At 32.5% G+C, this 15,945-nt stretch overlaps 1 protein-coding gene across 2 annotated transcripts in view; it reads left to right on the plus strand.

The window, feature by feature from the left end:
* LOC140056519 (bombesin receptor subtype-3-like) overlaps window positions 1–15,945 on the plus strand; it is a 44,267-nt gene that overhangs the window by 25,653 nt on the left and 2,669 nt on the right. Inside the window, exon 1 of one of the 2 annotated variants that reach the window (XM_072101920.1) lies at window positions 443–521. The exons of the other annotated variant lie outside the window; for it this stretch is intronic. The gene's annotated coding sequence lies outside the window, so the exon portion shown is untranslated. Of the gene's footprint in view, window positions 1–442; window positions 522–15,945 lie in introns of those variants that run through there. 2 annotated transcript variants of the gene reach the window in all.

Here is a 15,945-nt window from a genome sequence, read left to right on the forward strand (position 1 = left end):
CTACGCAAAATCTGCTCTAAGTATAGACACATAACATACGCACAGCATTGCTAACTGAAATTGCAAGTGCTGAGTGGGATGATGCGAATAATATATCATCCAGCAGACGCATAACGTAATATATTTTTTATCAAACCTACGCACTTAATAAAATAGTACAGTTTCTCATCATTTTAAATCTTACAGTATATGTTTTATTATCTTTATACAATCATAAAATTAATTTGAAAGCAAAAATCTCATAGCTACTGTTTGTATTTTGTTTTATATATCGTTTTGTAAATGCTGTTGTTTCCGCAAAGTAAAGAGTAAAATATTATTATATCAATAAGATATGTCTCAACTAATTTTAAAATGAATGTATTTTTTATAGTTTGTATTTTGTTGATAAATCAATATTTAAAAATATCTACGCATTTTGCTTCCGTTCAGTTCAATCTTCTAATACAAAAACAATCTGTCATCAAAGGTGGTGGAAGATAGACTTTCTTCATTAATAAATGAATGAATGACTAGTGGAGGTAAGGTACGTTTGATCAAATCCAAACACTGTTTTATGTTATGACTATTCGGGTAATTTTGTCTCACATACGCCGCATAATATTTACTCTTGATTTGTCCAGATTATAAAATGACCGTAATTTGTTTCTATCCTGAGCGGGTCTTCACTTAACCACCCGTTCGCTCCCCGTGTTGTGTAAAGTGTGCTGAAATTGTATAAAAACTTTTTAATTTACCCGTAACAAACTTTCTCCAAAGCAAATACATTTCCATACATTACCGTAGTTAATTATATATTAATGATAGGTTTAGCGTAAAATTGATATTCTTAATCTTATCTGACCATATTATATGAATCATAAAGGCCAATTTACACATGCGGTAACGGTAAACGAAAAACAATATAGAATCTATGTTCTTATGACCATTTACACACAACGCGGCCGAGCGCGCGGAGCGGACGTGCCGTTTGATACAGTATAGAACCCCTTTTAAATACCCCTGTTCAGTGCGCACATTAAAATGACATCTCTGCAGTAGACATACCTTATGTGAAAACCTTCTAATCGTTGTGGTAAGCGGCACATTTAATTGCCATTTAGGAGGTGAGATTGATGTAGAAATATTAACATATGCGACAAATGTGTCATTTTATATTATGTACATAAAAATAACTTGCATGTTATGTGCGCACGAGGACCACACTCTAGAAGTTTGTGCATAAGATAGCACACGCCTCTATCCTAATTGAATACGCCTCTGTGATAACTGTTATACCAAAATATTATAATTATGAGTTATGTGATTATTGATGACCTGGTGATGCACATAATAGGGATGGATAATCTTTAGATTTGCGTCGACCGATGACCAACCTAGGTCAGGTCAATCGATGTGTCGTAAGTTGTTGCCTGGACCTAAACCTAACATTGTCAGCAATTTCTTTCTGTTTTTTCCGTTGCTTGGATAATCTCTTATATATTTATATTTTTTACTCCATCTTTGGTATTGCATTCTTTAAAATTACCCTTTTTTCAATGGGCTTGCCTGAATCTTCGACTGCCCGGTGTTTTCACTTCTTGTTTTCGCTTCTTGTTTTCGCTTCTCCTTCTACTTCCTTCCACACATACTATGTTTTTTATTGGTTATTATCCCAAGTGTTTATATAATTATTATTTATGTATTTTTAATATATGTGTAGAGAAATGTATTGAGTAGATATTGAATATTGAATAAACAAAAATCAAAATCGACCATCAAATCTGTTTTCGAGATGGGGAGCGGGAGCACACGACGTAGTTCGATCGAAAGCTCCTTAATACCAGAACAAGTGCACTAACCCATACCTTAATTTTTGTTTAATAAACTATTTTAATGTCATAAAAATATAGTTATTAACTTTGACCAAAAATTGGATCGAAAAACAAATGATTTACTTGAAAAACTGTAATTTAAAGCTAAAAATAGTAAGCCAGTGTATTTTTGGCTGAATTTATTTTGTAATTTCATAAGTGAAAACTTTATTGTTTCGGTATTTTCTGCAGAACGTTAAAGTTACCATTTTAAAATGGCGTATTCAATCTCTGATTTTATTGATCTTCATTGTTCATGGTTTTGGGGGTTTAACCCATTATAACCCAATACCTACCGGTATTTAACCCATTATAACCCAATACCTACCGGTATTTAACCCATTATAACCCAATACCTACCGCTATTTAACCCATTATAACCCAATACCTACCGGTATTTTCTTCTTATTTCCAAGCATTTTCATCGATTTTTATATACAATCTAGCCATCATAACTATTTAAAAAGACTATTTTCAAAGATGGATGTTCTACTTATGATAAACAGTTTTAGATTTGCTGAACTTTTAGCAATTATAGTTGTTATTATATTTGTACAATTATTATACATCGGACCCTAGGGTTACAACTTTCAAAATGTAATTTTCAACGCATCAGCAAAACAAGCTATTTATAAAGTCATATATTATGAATATTAATATAATATTTTGTATTGAAATTAAGATTGTAACATCATATCTTATCCCATTAACGCAGCTGAGGAATTGATTTTAATAGATTAAAAATTTAATATAGGCCTAAATACAGATGTTTTTTATGTGAAATATTTTAAATAGATGTAGTGCAATTGTTGAGAAAGTGATTTGTTGAAAGCACCTCGCATCAAGTATCGTACCGTACCGTATGACATTGATTTCTCTATAAACAAATATAACTATGAAGAGAGCAGCTGCTTCATAACAATTATAGGTTTTTTAATTATGAATATTAGTTACAAGATAAAAGGCAATACGCTTTGCTACATTGACCATACAGGGTAGATTATGTTTGCGGTCCGTAGAAAAACGATTAACACAATGAAACGTCAGATGCTTAAAAAAACCCAGATGCTAAAATATATTCTAGATGCTAAAATAAACATAGGAATTAAAATGAAGCTATTTATTTAGAAACCCATATGTACTAACAGACAACATTTAAAGAGAGTACATTCATTCGGAGAGTTAAATCAACATCCACTGAATTATAAATTCAATGAGAGTGAATTCAATATTCAATGAGATTGAATTCAACATCCATTGAGATTGAATTGAAAATTCAGTGAGAGTGAATTAATTAATGAGAGTGAATTCAACATTCAATGAGAGTGAAATCAACATCCAATGAGAGTGAAATCAACATCCAATGAGAGTGAAATGAACATCAAATGAGATGAATTCAACATCAAATGAGAGTGAAATCAACATCCAATGAGAGTGAAATCAACATCCAATGAGAGTGAAATCAACATCAAATGAGAGTGAAATCAACATCCAATGAGAGTGAAATCAACATCCAATGAGATTGAAATCAACATCAAATGAGATGAATTCAACATCAAATGAGAGTGAAATCAACATCCAATGAGAGTGAAATCAACATCAAATGAGAGTGAAATCAACATCCAATGAGAGTGAAATCAACATTCAATGAGAGTAAATTCAAAATTCACTTTGTTATGATAATGAATTCAACATAAAGTGAGATTGAATGGAACATTCAGTGAGAGTGAATTCAACATTTTTATTTTTTATTTGGTAATTATAAGAAGGATAATTCAAAATTAAAAACCACAAAAAGATGATAAATTATTATATTTAAATGAGAGTTAATAACAAATCAGCTCGTTGAATTACATATAATTTAAGTACAAAAAGTGACTTGTAATAAATGGGGACTTATTTATTATAGATATTATCTGGATTATAATGAGCCTATTGGTTTACAGTATTTCATGTATTAATATTTTGATCCGAGAAATGCCGAATATTATGGAATCATCTAAGAAATCAAATACGTATCATTTCATTTGGATGAATAATTGGACACTTTAGTAGGTCATGACACACTATTGGGAATACAATAACGTGTTGAAATATTGAATTCCAATACAATGCCTTATTATTTGCATTTATGAACGGAATGTTGCATCTAGCTATAAGCGTTTGTCTAATTGTATTTACTGAAACCTCCGTTTTTAATAATAAGATGGCCTCCAGTCATAAAAATAAGAATAATTCTAGACCTACTCGATTACAACAATTCTTGACAGATTTAAAATCATAGTCTAGACGTAAGCGGATCACATTCATTTTTAACACGTCGTTGGCGAAGATCGTGAGCGGGACGCGATTTTGTTTACCGAACATAAAATTAATATATATATACTGTATAATGAATGCGTACCTAATAAATGTCGTATTGAAATGTACAGAATTTATGATGGTAACATGGTTTGTTGAAAAATGCCAGGGTGACTTTCTAATGAAGTACGTCGTTCTTTTATGCTACATTTCAGCATGGAGGTATGATTTAAGAGTGCATATTCCACATGCATCCATTACTTGCAGTAGGCCTACAGCGTCCTATTTTATACACTAATTTAGTTTGCGACTTGACACGCTTGGTTCATCCTTTTCTTACGAAACAGCATACAGTCATGTGAACTGACGGTTATGTTTCCTTTATTTAAAATTGATATCCGTGAATGTTATATGAATAATTTGAAGACAGTAATACTTGCTAGAAGCATAATATATTAGCCCACTGATGTGGTACTCAGGGTGAATGTTAATATGTCCACATACATCAAGTTTCAATCGGTATCATATCTAGGCCAGTTGAAATACCAAATAGATGTTCAATAATATTTGAATTTGTATACTAAAAACGCCACACTGAATTACTGATATCACTCATGTACTATCATTAGTTGTGATAAAGTTGTCTACACTATAAAAGATTGCTTGGCACGTATGACATGCAATATTCTTCAGTAAACTAGGTGTTCACGTATTGCTTGATGTAAATAACACATACACGTTGTATTCTATATATCACTTCATCCTTCCACTTTTGTTTGTGACTACATTTTTCAAGACAATCTTTTCCTGGCGCTTAGGTCCAGAATATAGAGTCGTAAACCCCTCTGTTGGTATAAAGTTTGCGGTTACTCCACGTAGGACTATTAGTTTTGAAAAGACCTGTTGAGTTAAATTCTTTTCAGAACTAAATACAACATGATTTCGCCATGCATAACTTCAATATATTACCCATACTCTTCTACTCCAACTGTAGCAATATTAAATTGCTATGACGTTCAACCAAGAAAAAGTCAACATTTAGCCGAGTTTGGCGTGAATCCGCTTGAAATGTTTTGAATATGGTCGAGTTTTGCCGAATTTGGTCGAGTTTTACCGAATTTTGTCGAGTTTTGCAGAATTTGGTTTCAACTTTATAACTTGTAGAGTTGTTGGCGTCATTTTAATTTTCATGGTGTCACTTTAATTTTCATCATGGAAATGATTACTCGTTAATTGTGTAATAAATTACAAGGTTAATTATTTTCATTCTAACAGTTATTAAAACGGATGCCTCACGATGACCTTTTTAGAAAAATAATTAATATCGTATCTTTAAAAGATGACAGAATAGAATATGCAATAATAGGTTATTTAATGCTAATGATTACGAGAATAATTACGTGAGTTCAGTCTTAATAGCCATAAAGGGACATATTTAAAAAAACTATAAAAAGAGTTATTATCTATAGAACTTTATCATACAGTGCACTTTCTTTCAATTATACGCATAAAAACAAAGGTAGATAAACTTGGTCGATCGCCGTTGATTGCGCCTTGTTTCTGTATACTATAACATGACAATATTGCTGGAACGTCTCCTTGTTTATGACCACGTATCGTAAGATTATAGTGATTATCAATGTTCTTAAAATTAAATTTACTTGTAGATTAGCGAGATTACTTAATTTATATGTTGTCTTTGACTCCACTATTGATATTTTATTTATGTTTATCTTTATTTAAATCCAGAATTTGAAAAAAAAAAATGTTTGTTATTGGTTCTTGTGGAGCTTGTCAATGTTCTTTTGTTTTGTATTTTATGTATTCCCGTCTATAAATAGCGAGATGCCTGCTGTTGATTGTGAATTTAAATACAATTAAAACAAATGATTAACCGATTTGGTTTTGTTTAAGCTTCGCTTTTAAAGTTTCATTATGGATGCGTCTGTTTTGTTCTGTCAATCCTTAATTGTGACTGAGCCGAGATTTGAATATAACCATGATTAAATATTGTAGCCATGATAAAGTTATCGAATATTGTATATTTCAGATAATGGTTATTATCAATATATTAATAAATAAAATGTATTTATTATTATTTAATAATAATGATCTGTATAAGGGCGTGTTGTGCAGTGTGTCGGACGTTGGACTACTGTTTGTGAGATCGAGGTTCGAATCCAACTCTCGCTGCATTGCTTGTATACTTATACAAGATACTTTATATACGTTTTCCTCTCTCCACCCAGGTGTATAAATGGGTACCCGGTTAGATCAAGACACAACTTTGCGCTGATTACTAGCTGCATTATGGGAGTATGTTTCCATAGGTATTTGAAAATGACTGGGGTAAAAATGTTCAGCTCTTAGAGGTTTCACAACATTAGGCGCTATATAAATCCAGGATATTATTATATTATTAATAATGTTCGCGTTCCTTTAAAGTTTGCAATAATTCTCTCGACGATAAGACAACACTTCCGAAATTTAAAGCGAGTTAATAACAAAATTCGCAAAAGGGTGAGTTTTTTTTAAATATTAGTTCATTCATCAACTTTTATCACACTTTTCTATTTGGGTTATTAATCAATTCAGGTTTAATAAGGCTAAAATGTTTTCTCAAGACATTAGTATCGTTGTAAAATACCAATTATAACTTAATAGGCCATTATAATAGACAATACATCCTCTATTAAAACACTACATTTAAAGGATAATCTCAAGATGATATCTTAATTGCTTTGTTTTATTGATAAGTAGAATCTTAAAGTTATGGAACATTTTTTATTTAGTTTATCATTAGCACATGTTGCTTTAATACTGCTAAAAGGTTGTCATCAACATCTTCGCTGAATTTTAAAATACCACAATCGATAATAGTATCGCTGTTCATAGACCAATAACTCTTTTATTACATTTCAAAGATACATTTCTATAGATAAATTTAAAGGCGATTGTTTTGTTTATCGATATGTTAATATGCCTGCCTTACTGTATCTATTGGCATTTAAGCTTGGTTCCCACTAAGCACGCAACGCACGGACGCATCGATGACCAGCGGCAGTTATATTAGTCCTTAGATTTACGAATTTTGAAATAGGTGGTAGGATAGGGATTAGGGCCTAAAAATGATAAAATTAACTGCATTATTAGGCCTACACAATAATATATGAATATGCCTAGATTGGTTGTAAATATTTGCTTTCAGGTTGATTTTATTTCTCTTTCTTAACATCCTAAACCTGTGAATCTTTAAGGAAGGAAGTAGGTGTATGGCCTTTTGGCCATTTTTTGAAGAAAAAAAACTGTACTGTCCGTTTAGATAAAACTTAATGCGTTATTCGATCGATATCTTTGTTTTGTTATTTAAACTTTTACGTCAGGGGTCATTGACAAAATATTTCAGCTTAAACTCGTCTGAACGCGCGTGACAAATTAGTCTTCTTTTCGATAGTAACATTTCCTTAATTGCTTACAATTTTCAATCTACAATTAGCTGATATTGTGTATTTCGTTTGTCACACGTCAGAGTGTTCTCAATAGATTTACTATGTCCTTTATTATGAAATAATCAGCCTACGTTAACAAGACTGTTTTCTTGTTATAATAATTTTCTTAAAAGCATGGTTTTTTGTTTGTTGTTGATTAGTTATTGTACATCGAACAGTCTGTAACACAAAAAATACAATGATGACGGTTATGGTAAAATTTAAAGTTGGTAATAATACTATACATACGTCATGCTATTTCAAAATGACATCACAAACAGATTGATGATATCTTTCATTGGTCAGATGTCGTAAAAAAATTAAAATGTACACATAGGAGTGTAATAGAGTCTGTTACCTTTTAGTTTGTTGTTTGTATTTGATAAAGCTAACACATTAGTAGCCACAAGTTTCAACAGTAAACCAAATTTTACATCTGTCACTAGATACATCTTAACTGGATAATTGCAATTCATCCAGATACAATTTATCCCTGTCATCAAACTCGTGTCTGCAGATAATTATTATGAAAGTGAATGATATTACCATGTGATTTTTATCTGAATCTTAAATACCAACTTTACCGGTAACCATATTTGTCAAACGTATATTAGATACAGTGCATATCAGAACAATTGCAGGATTTTCGATTCTCCGTACAGTCATCACATTCTGATGAGATTTTACTGTTGATCAACATAGATAGGCATTCATCACCTAAATTGTATAGGTATAAATTAGCCGATAAGTCCGTTATTTGAAGAAAAACTTTTAACAATCCGATAGATGAAAGAAAGAATAAATATATATATATATATATATATATTCATTCTCACAGATTTCCTTATCTTTATCGTTTCAAATTAATTAAATAAATTTCAGTATATCACCGGGCGGTTTAGTTTAGTCCTTTGCCTGACTTGTTTATATAGGTATATATATCGAAATTTATAATTTTTTTTTTACATTTTAATGTGTTTCGGGCTTATTTGAGAAAGCTTGTCATAAGTCATGTCATGTTTAGCAGAGTGAACGTTATTTATTGAATTATTCTCCATTTTCTTCAATATCTACTGTAATTTCGGATGTCAATACATCATTTGAGTTTTGTTCTCTTTCTGATAGATAACAAGCACAATAATTGCTAAATGTTGCATTATTTCGAAAACTTTTATTCTTCCTAATTAAAAACAATGTCTGTTTTCTGTTGACCTTTCAGACAATATGGCACCTAATTTTCACAAAATTGGCAGTTTAAGAGATATATTTACAAATAGACCTCAAAAGTATAGCTCCGTGTTTAATATGTAGATTGTCTATTATAACATACAACATGGCCTAGGATACGGGAGTCACATATAATTTAAATAAGGTAATATCCCATGTGTTTAAATTATCTATGACAAAATCTATCTTATAGTTCCATAATGTGTTAACAGTTTATTTCATCATGATATTCGTGCGCATTTTCTTTATTATCTTACTACGTGCTTGCTCAATAAAATTAGCACACAAAAAACTATTTACTATTTGTCTTTAATCTTTTTTTAAAGCCTATTTTGTTCGCAATTATCTTCAATCAAACTCACTCTTCTTCGAATATAATAGTTTTGATAAACCTACTCAGGCAGGATATGGTAAACATTAATAATGCCACTTGCATACACAAGAGATGTACATTTGCACCCATTATGTAGTAAATCCGTTCTCGTCAGGCTTCAGTTGAGCATGACACATCGCACTGGATATTGTAATTACTCAACGTCTTGAGTGGTTTTGTCCCGCTAGAATTATACTAGTATTGCTGCAGCAATAACAAACATAACTATAAAAAAAAGTATGGAAATAATCAGTAAGATTAATGAAAGAAAACAACATGCGTTAGTTTTTCTACACACACCCTCCTTTGCCGAAACCCTCATTGGCACACCTGTATTCAGAGGGGGAAGTTTTTTCGTGACCAACGGTGCATGCAATATTAGCACTACCAGTCCCTATTAAGGTGAAACTTATTTTATTAGGACAATGTTAGTGTCCTCTAATAAGAGGCTTACTGTAGTATGAGTGTTAATTTTCTCATAAATCTCTGGAACTTCCTGTACTCTTATAGGTTTTAGTTTTGTACATTTTCCTTTCCTTTTTAAATTATTAGCATAATTGTTATAGTAAACTGGCAGAGCGAGCAGCTCCTCCTCCCAACCACACCACTATCACTTTGAAGTATGTTCAACATCTTCCCAGTACTTACCATCCAGTCACCCCTCCCAGTTTAACGTCTTTCTAAATCCCGATGGAAAAACACATGTATGTTTACACACTATTAAATGGTCAACACTCATTTCAAGGGGACACTTTGTTGATTCTGAATGCCTCCCCTTAAGGGTCTTTCACACCTGTTCCGGCACGCTTCCGGTCCGGCGAATCGAACATCAATGTTTCTTTTTCATGACGCTCCACGCGACTATGAGCCAATCGATATGCGCGTAGCCGCGTGAAAACGAAACATCGACGTTCGATTGGATTTTCCGGAACCGTGCCGGAACAGGTGTGAAAGACCCTTTAATCAAAGATTATATAGCGCCGCTACGCGGCGCAAGATAGGTAACTGTTGCCAAGCTCCTATCTTATAACACTACGCGCCCAGTAAATCCATGGACGCCATTCGGGCGGACAGGTTATTATTGTGATTTAAATGTAAATGGTTTAAATTTGGCGGTCCGCCTCGAAGTATCTGTGGTTAACCATCTTTATGTTTGATTCATGGAAAAGGGAAGAAATTATGTAAACAAAGTAAAATAAAAGTTTCTTTGGGATCTGGACACTTTCCGATTAATTCTGTGTGTTTACATTGATATGTTTGGTTAGACAACTTCGTTCTTTAACCGAAACATCGTGGATATTGCCTTGACAACGACTTTATTCCGGTTCAAACTTGTCCGCCGGAATGGCGTCCATGGATTACAAAGGTCTCACCCAGTTACCTATCTTGCGCCGCGTAGCGGCGCTATACAATCTTTGCTTTAATCGGGGTTCTACTATCGTTCTTTACAAACTAAAAGATTTTTATTATACATTTTATGATTATCGACAATAATTTTCACAAAATATAATAAAAATATATAATTTAAAAATAACAATGTTTATAGTTTTTATAGCTTTATTTTGTATCTTTTTCGCCTTGTCCTAGTTTTATATATTGATCATGACAACCACGCATTCAGTACTATTACTCTAGAATTGTTATTAAATTGTAGACAATTTTAAAAAATCACATTATTTGCTGCTATTGATATGACATAAAAGTAATAAAGTAAAGTAGTAGTAAAGTCGGATGTATAATCCGAGAATCGAATTAGTCGATCCAAAGAAAATCCGATTTTTTTTTCAAATAAAGAACAACAGAACATAACATTTGAATATGTTTTCTCTATTGTCTAGTTTAAAGCGGCGTTAAAAAGGAAATTATTAAGTTTATTTGGCAGTCCTCATCTGGACATTCCTTCCCCAAAGCTCTCCATTTTGCTATTCTTGCAACCAGTTGTTTTTATATTTTCTCCATTCATCTCTCCATCTCATTTTCCTTTTTCTTTGGTTGCCAAATTGTAGTCTGCTTGTCCATCTATTGTCCTGGAATCTTGCAAGAAGTGACCTTATTATGCTTTTATTACTTTGCATGAAAACTTGTACAATATCTATCTAGCTTATTAAAAAGGAACTGGCGTTAGCATTGCGCATTCATCTCGCACTTCGTTCTGCTATTAGCTAGACATTTTTTAAATTATCATTCATAACGGATAAAATCAATAAGTATATTCTATAGATAAGTTACAATCACAATGGAATGTATTTTTATAAAACGATAAAGAGGCATTACAGGCTAGTAATATTGATAATACTGACTCCGCGAGATAAACAATCAATTGTAGTAATTGTTTGGTTTAATTCTTTTTTGCGATAATAATCACTTTTTCTGCGACAGGTAAATACTTTATTATTCAGTCAGTAGTAAAAATCATCCTTAAGGTTGGTTCCCACCGGGACACAACCACGAATGACCAATCACAAGCGACAGTTTGGATACCAGATTCATACGTTACGTTTACGTAATCAAGTTATATGCAAATATAAAATACAACGTCATAATTGTTATGGGTGTGGTAAATATGTTTTATTAGATCTGTTTTATTTTTTATACCATCATCAATCATTAAGACCATCATAGCACCACCAGTATCATTATCATCGACTTGAGCAACATCGTCAATGGTGCCTTCATCCTCAACATCAAAACGCGAGCACAAGCGGCCAGAAAGACGAATATACTGATGACGTATTTTTCATGTTCATTAAAAAAAGTATTGACAGGTTTTTGACATCATGATAAATAACATGGGACGTCGACTTGCTAAACTGCCGTCCTAATTCATGCCGTGAGAAAGACAGTATTACTTCAATACAACACTGACGGTTAACCCGTTATGTTACACTCGACAAGTTTAAATCGATCACGTAGTTTACAGGTTCATTAAGAGCATGTTGAGAGATAATTGTCAACATTAATCGACATTATTTACAATAATTATTGTATAACGTGGTTGAATGTAAAGATCGTAGCTATTAAGTCTGTACATTTTTATGTGTCACACGGAGTACGCACTTGTAAAATGTAGTAGATAGTCACTGAAGTATGAAGTTTAAAAAACAAATCGATTTATTAAATATTTAAAACATGATGTTCAAAACATAGCCTACTGCAAATCAAAACGTTGATAACGTGTTATAATGGTCAAAATGCACGTATACAAAACATACAAAAGGTATGTGATTAACGAATGTCACAGTTATATTGAAAATATAAGTCGCAAATGTTTTCGACCAAGTTCCTTTCAAGAGATATGTATTATCACTGACCTTGAATAATATTGATAGAAAACAAAGCTTAAACAGTACATTAGATATTCCTAGTGATTGTTGAAAACATTAAATTAATAATCATCTTGCAGTTATTATTATCTTGTTTTAAAAATATTAAAGCTTATGAAAGGTCTCTTAAATTAGGTCTAAAAGCAAAATGGGTTGCAAAGTAGGATGGTTGTGTAATGTTTTATCTTACCAGTTGTTTTGCTTTTAAATCACAATCGTTTTCATTTATAAATCATTAAGCCGATTTTGAGGACTGTATTTATTTATCATCTGTAATACAGTATCATAAAAAAATAAATTGTATCCCTAAAAAACACACTTTGAATATCACATTCATTCAATTGACTAAATATTGGATCGAAAACAAGGCGATATACATGGCTGCAGTCGCGTGCTCAAGTTAGTGTTTACCGACCGACCGACCAACCGACCGACCTAGTGGTCTGTAGTGTGAAAAAACAAGTTACCTGGAAAACTATGATAGTTTTATATTGTGTAAGTTGCTGCCATAACCACTCGGCCATATTCCACTCGGGCATTTGACCCGTTTAAGTACACAATTTCATCGTCATTTTTAATATACCGTAGTTGATTATGTTGCACGTGCATTGAATTGGTTTTCATTTTATTGGAATATATTATTTCTCCACTATATCACGAGTAGCAGGCATTGGAATTGGAAGAATACGACCTGACGCAACAAGAAAATGATGCAAATATGGGCTGACGAGTAGATTAATTATAAGAGCACATATAGGATGGCATTAGTTTGACATAGATACTGTTTGCCTGTTATTGTACACGATCATGACTAGTGATAATAAGGAGACGCTCATGGACGGTTTCAGAGAGGGTATCGATGGGTATCGAAGGCGCGCCCTTCTTCCTTTTGAACAGCTAAAATAAAATTATGAACTGTACTTTATGATATATTATACTATTAGGCCTATATCACGTAAGCGCTCCTCCGTTTCGTGCGTCGAAAATTGCAGTAAGAGCATGTGATACGGTTAGCTAATATGATAGGTATCGGTTGGAATGCATTGTTTTTTTTTCAGCTACGGGTATAGCCTAATTGTTATTTTCCGGTACAGAAGTTTTGCAATTCGGTTTATCAAACTTAATTTCGTAATATTAGTACTGAAAAGAAATCTCTTCCGATTATTTTTATTTTATTCTTGATTTATAGTATCCCAAAAAATCGGAACCTAATAGTGTTCGGCGTGAGGTTGAATCAAACAAATAATTATTGCCTGTCAGTTAAGATTTTAGGAATAGAACATTACATAAAGATCGAGCGTGTTTAGTCTTTGCTTTTTCTATGTATTTAGATAAACTCAATTACAACAATACAGGAAAAAGACATGACATCAATCTACAAAATTAATGTGAAGCAAACATGCTTGACGACAGTAATTCCTTAATGCTAAAATATGTTTACAATTCCGTATTTGGAATTGTAATTTTTCTTACGAATTGACAGTAAAAATTCCAACAGTAACGTTTCAACAACAAAAATGTTACGATTGTAGGGGCATGCCAACAAACAAATCGGCGTTATGATAGCGTCGGTAACTAAGGCGAAAACTCTGAAATTAAAGTAATCAATAAAGACATTCCATGCACGTGCAGCATAATCGACTATAGATTTAAAATGATTATGTAAGAGTGTACTTAGGCGGGTAGAACGGCCGAGCGGTTAAGGAAACTAGAAATATTGCATAATTATATAATATGTAAATCCAAAGGCAAATTACTGAAAAAATGACAATGCTGTGGGTATCAGTGGCTGGATCTCAATGAAGATACAAAATAAAATTAGCAGAGCTTTTGGGCAACGCTAGCCTTTTATCATTATACTTTTGTAAATATTGCAAAACTAATCCATTATAAATTTTGAATTTGACGGAGAACTCACCGCGTACGGAAATTCACCCTTCGTTTTAACGTCAGTTTATCAATCACCCCTTTTAAAGGCTTAGAAACCCACACCGGGTATTGCCTTACGCAGGCATGTTTTCTGATTCAGAGTAATCTAAACGCTATATCATACGATAGACCTGTTTTTGTATAGACAAAGCATTTACAGGGAAAATAGATATAAAGTTGAATAGCCTACAACTTGCCGGTATGTAATCCTCCGTTTCCCGGTATGACTTACGAATGAATGCATGATGTACTTTAGGCCTACTTAATCTAGATAGATATTATGAATACAGTTTTCGTTTAACAAAGTATACAACATTGTATACTCTGTAATTTCATTTTATCGGTTGAAATGTCAATTTTACTTGAAAATATAATTTGTATATATAACAAGATACACAACAAGATTGTTTGGCTGTGAGACATTAATAGGCCTGCAGTGCAAAGTACAATAATCTCGATATAACAATCACGTCATTCTCGTACATTCAGTGCCCTAATAACTAAGCTTAAATAAAGGCTGTTAATGAACCTGTGTAGAATGTATTTAGAAGTACAAATAATAGATTTATATTTATTTAATATCATTTGGATATACATACTATATACATTGATGCTTGTTTAGCTCTGAGACATAGAATGCAGTTACAAATGAAATAATAGTTTTATCTGAAACATCGCCATTCCTTTTGATCCACATCACGTGTACGTTGATATGCCAGACTTTTTGATATCACCAACATTGTAACAGTTCTTCCATGTTTCCAGTTGTAATTTCTCTGGTCTTTATTAACAATTCTTTCATGTTTTCAGTCGTGTTTTTCTCCTTCTATCTCTCTGGTATTTAACAGTTCTTCCATGTTTTCAGTCGTGTTTTTCTCATTCTATCTCTCTGGTATTTAACAGTTCTTTCATGTTTTCAGACTTGTTTTTCTCCTTCTCTCTGGTCTTTAACGGTTCTTCCATGTTTTCAGTCGTGTTTTTCTCCTTCTATCTCTCTCGTCTTTATCAGTTCTTCCATGTTTTCAGTCGTGTTTTTCTCCTTCAATCTTCCTATTCTTTATCAGTTCTTTCATGCTTCCAGTCGTGTTTTCCCCTTCTCTCTGGTCTTTATCAATTCTTCCATGTTTCCAGTCGTTTTTTTCTCCTTCAATCTCCCTGGTCTTTATCAATTCTTCCATGTTTCCATTCGTTTTTTCTCCTTCTCTCTAGTCTTTATCAGTTCTTCCATGTTTTCAGTCGTACTTTGTCTAATTTTCTCTTGTCTTTATACTGTTCAGTTCTCCTATGTCTTCAAACAATTGTTGTTGCCAATCCTGTGGATTAAAAAATGCATTTTGCGTTGTAGTTTTGTTATATTGATTAACTTTGTTTAATGCCTGTGACAATAATGGATTACGTCATAAAACTAAAGAATGAATAACGCTATCTAGCTAATATATCATTTCAACGAT

Source organism: Antedon mediterranea, chromosome 8 (genome assembly GCF_964355755.1).
Source record: "Antedon mediterranea chromosome 8, ecAntMedi1.1, whole genome shotgun sequence".
Taxonomy (NCBI): Eukaryota; Metazoa; Echinodermata; class Crinoidea; order Comatulida; family Antedonidae; genus Antedon; species Antedon mediterranea.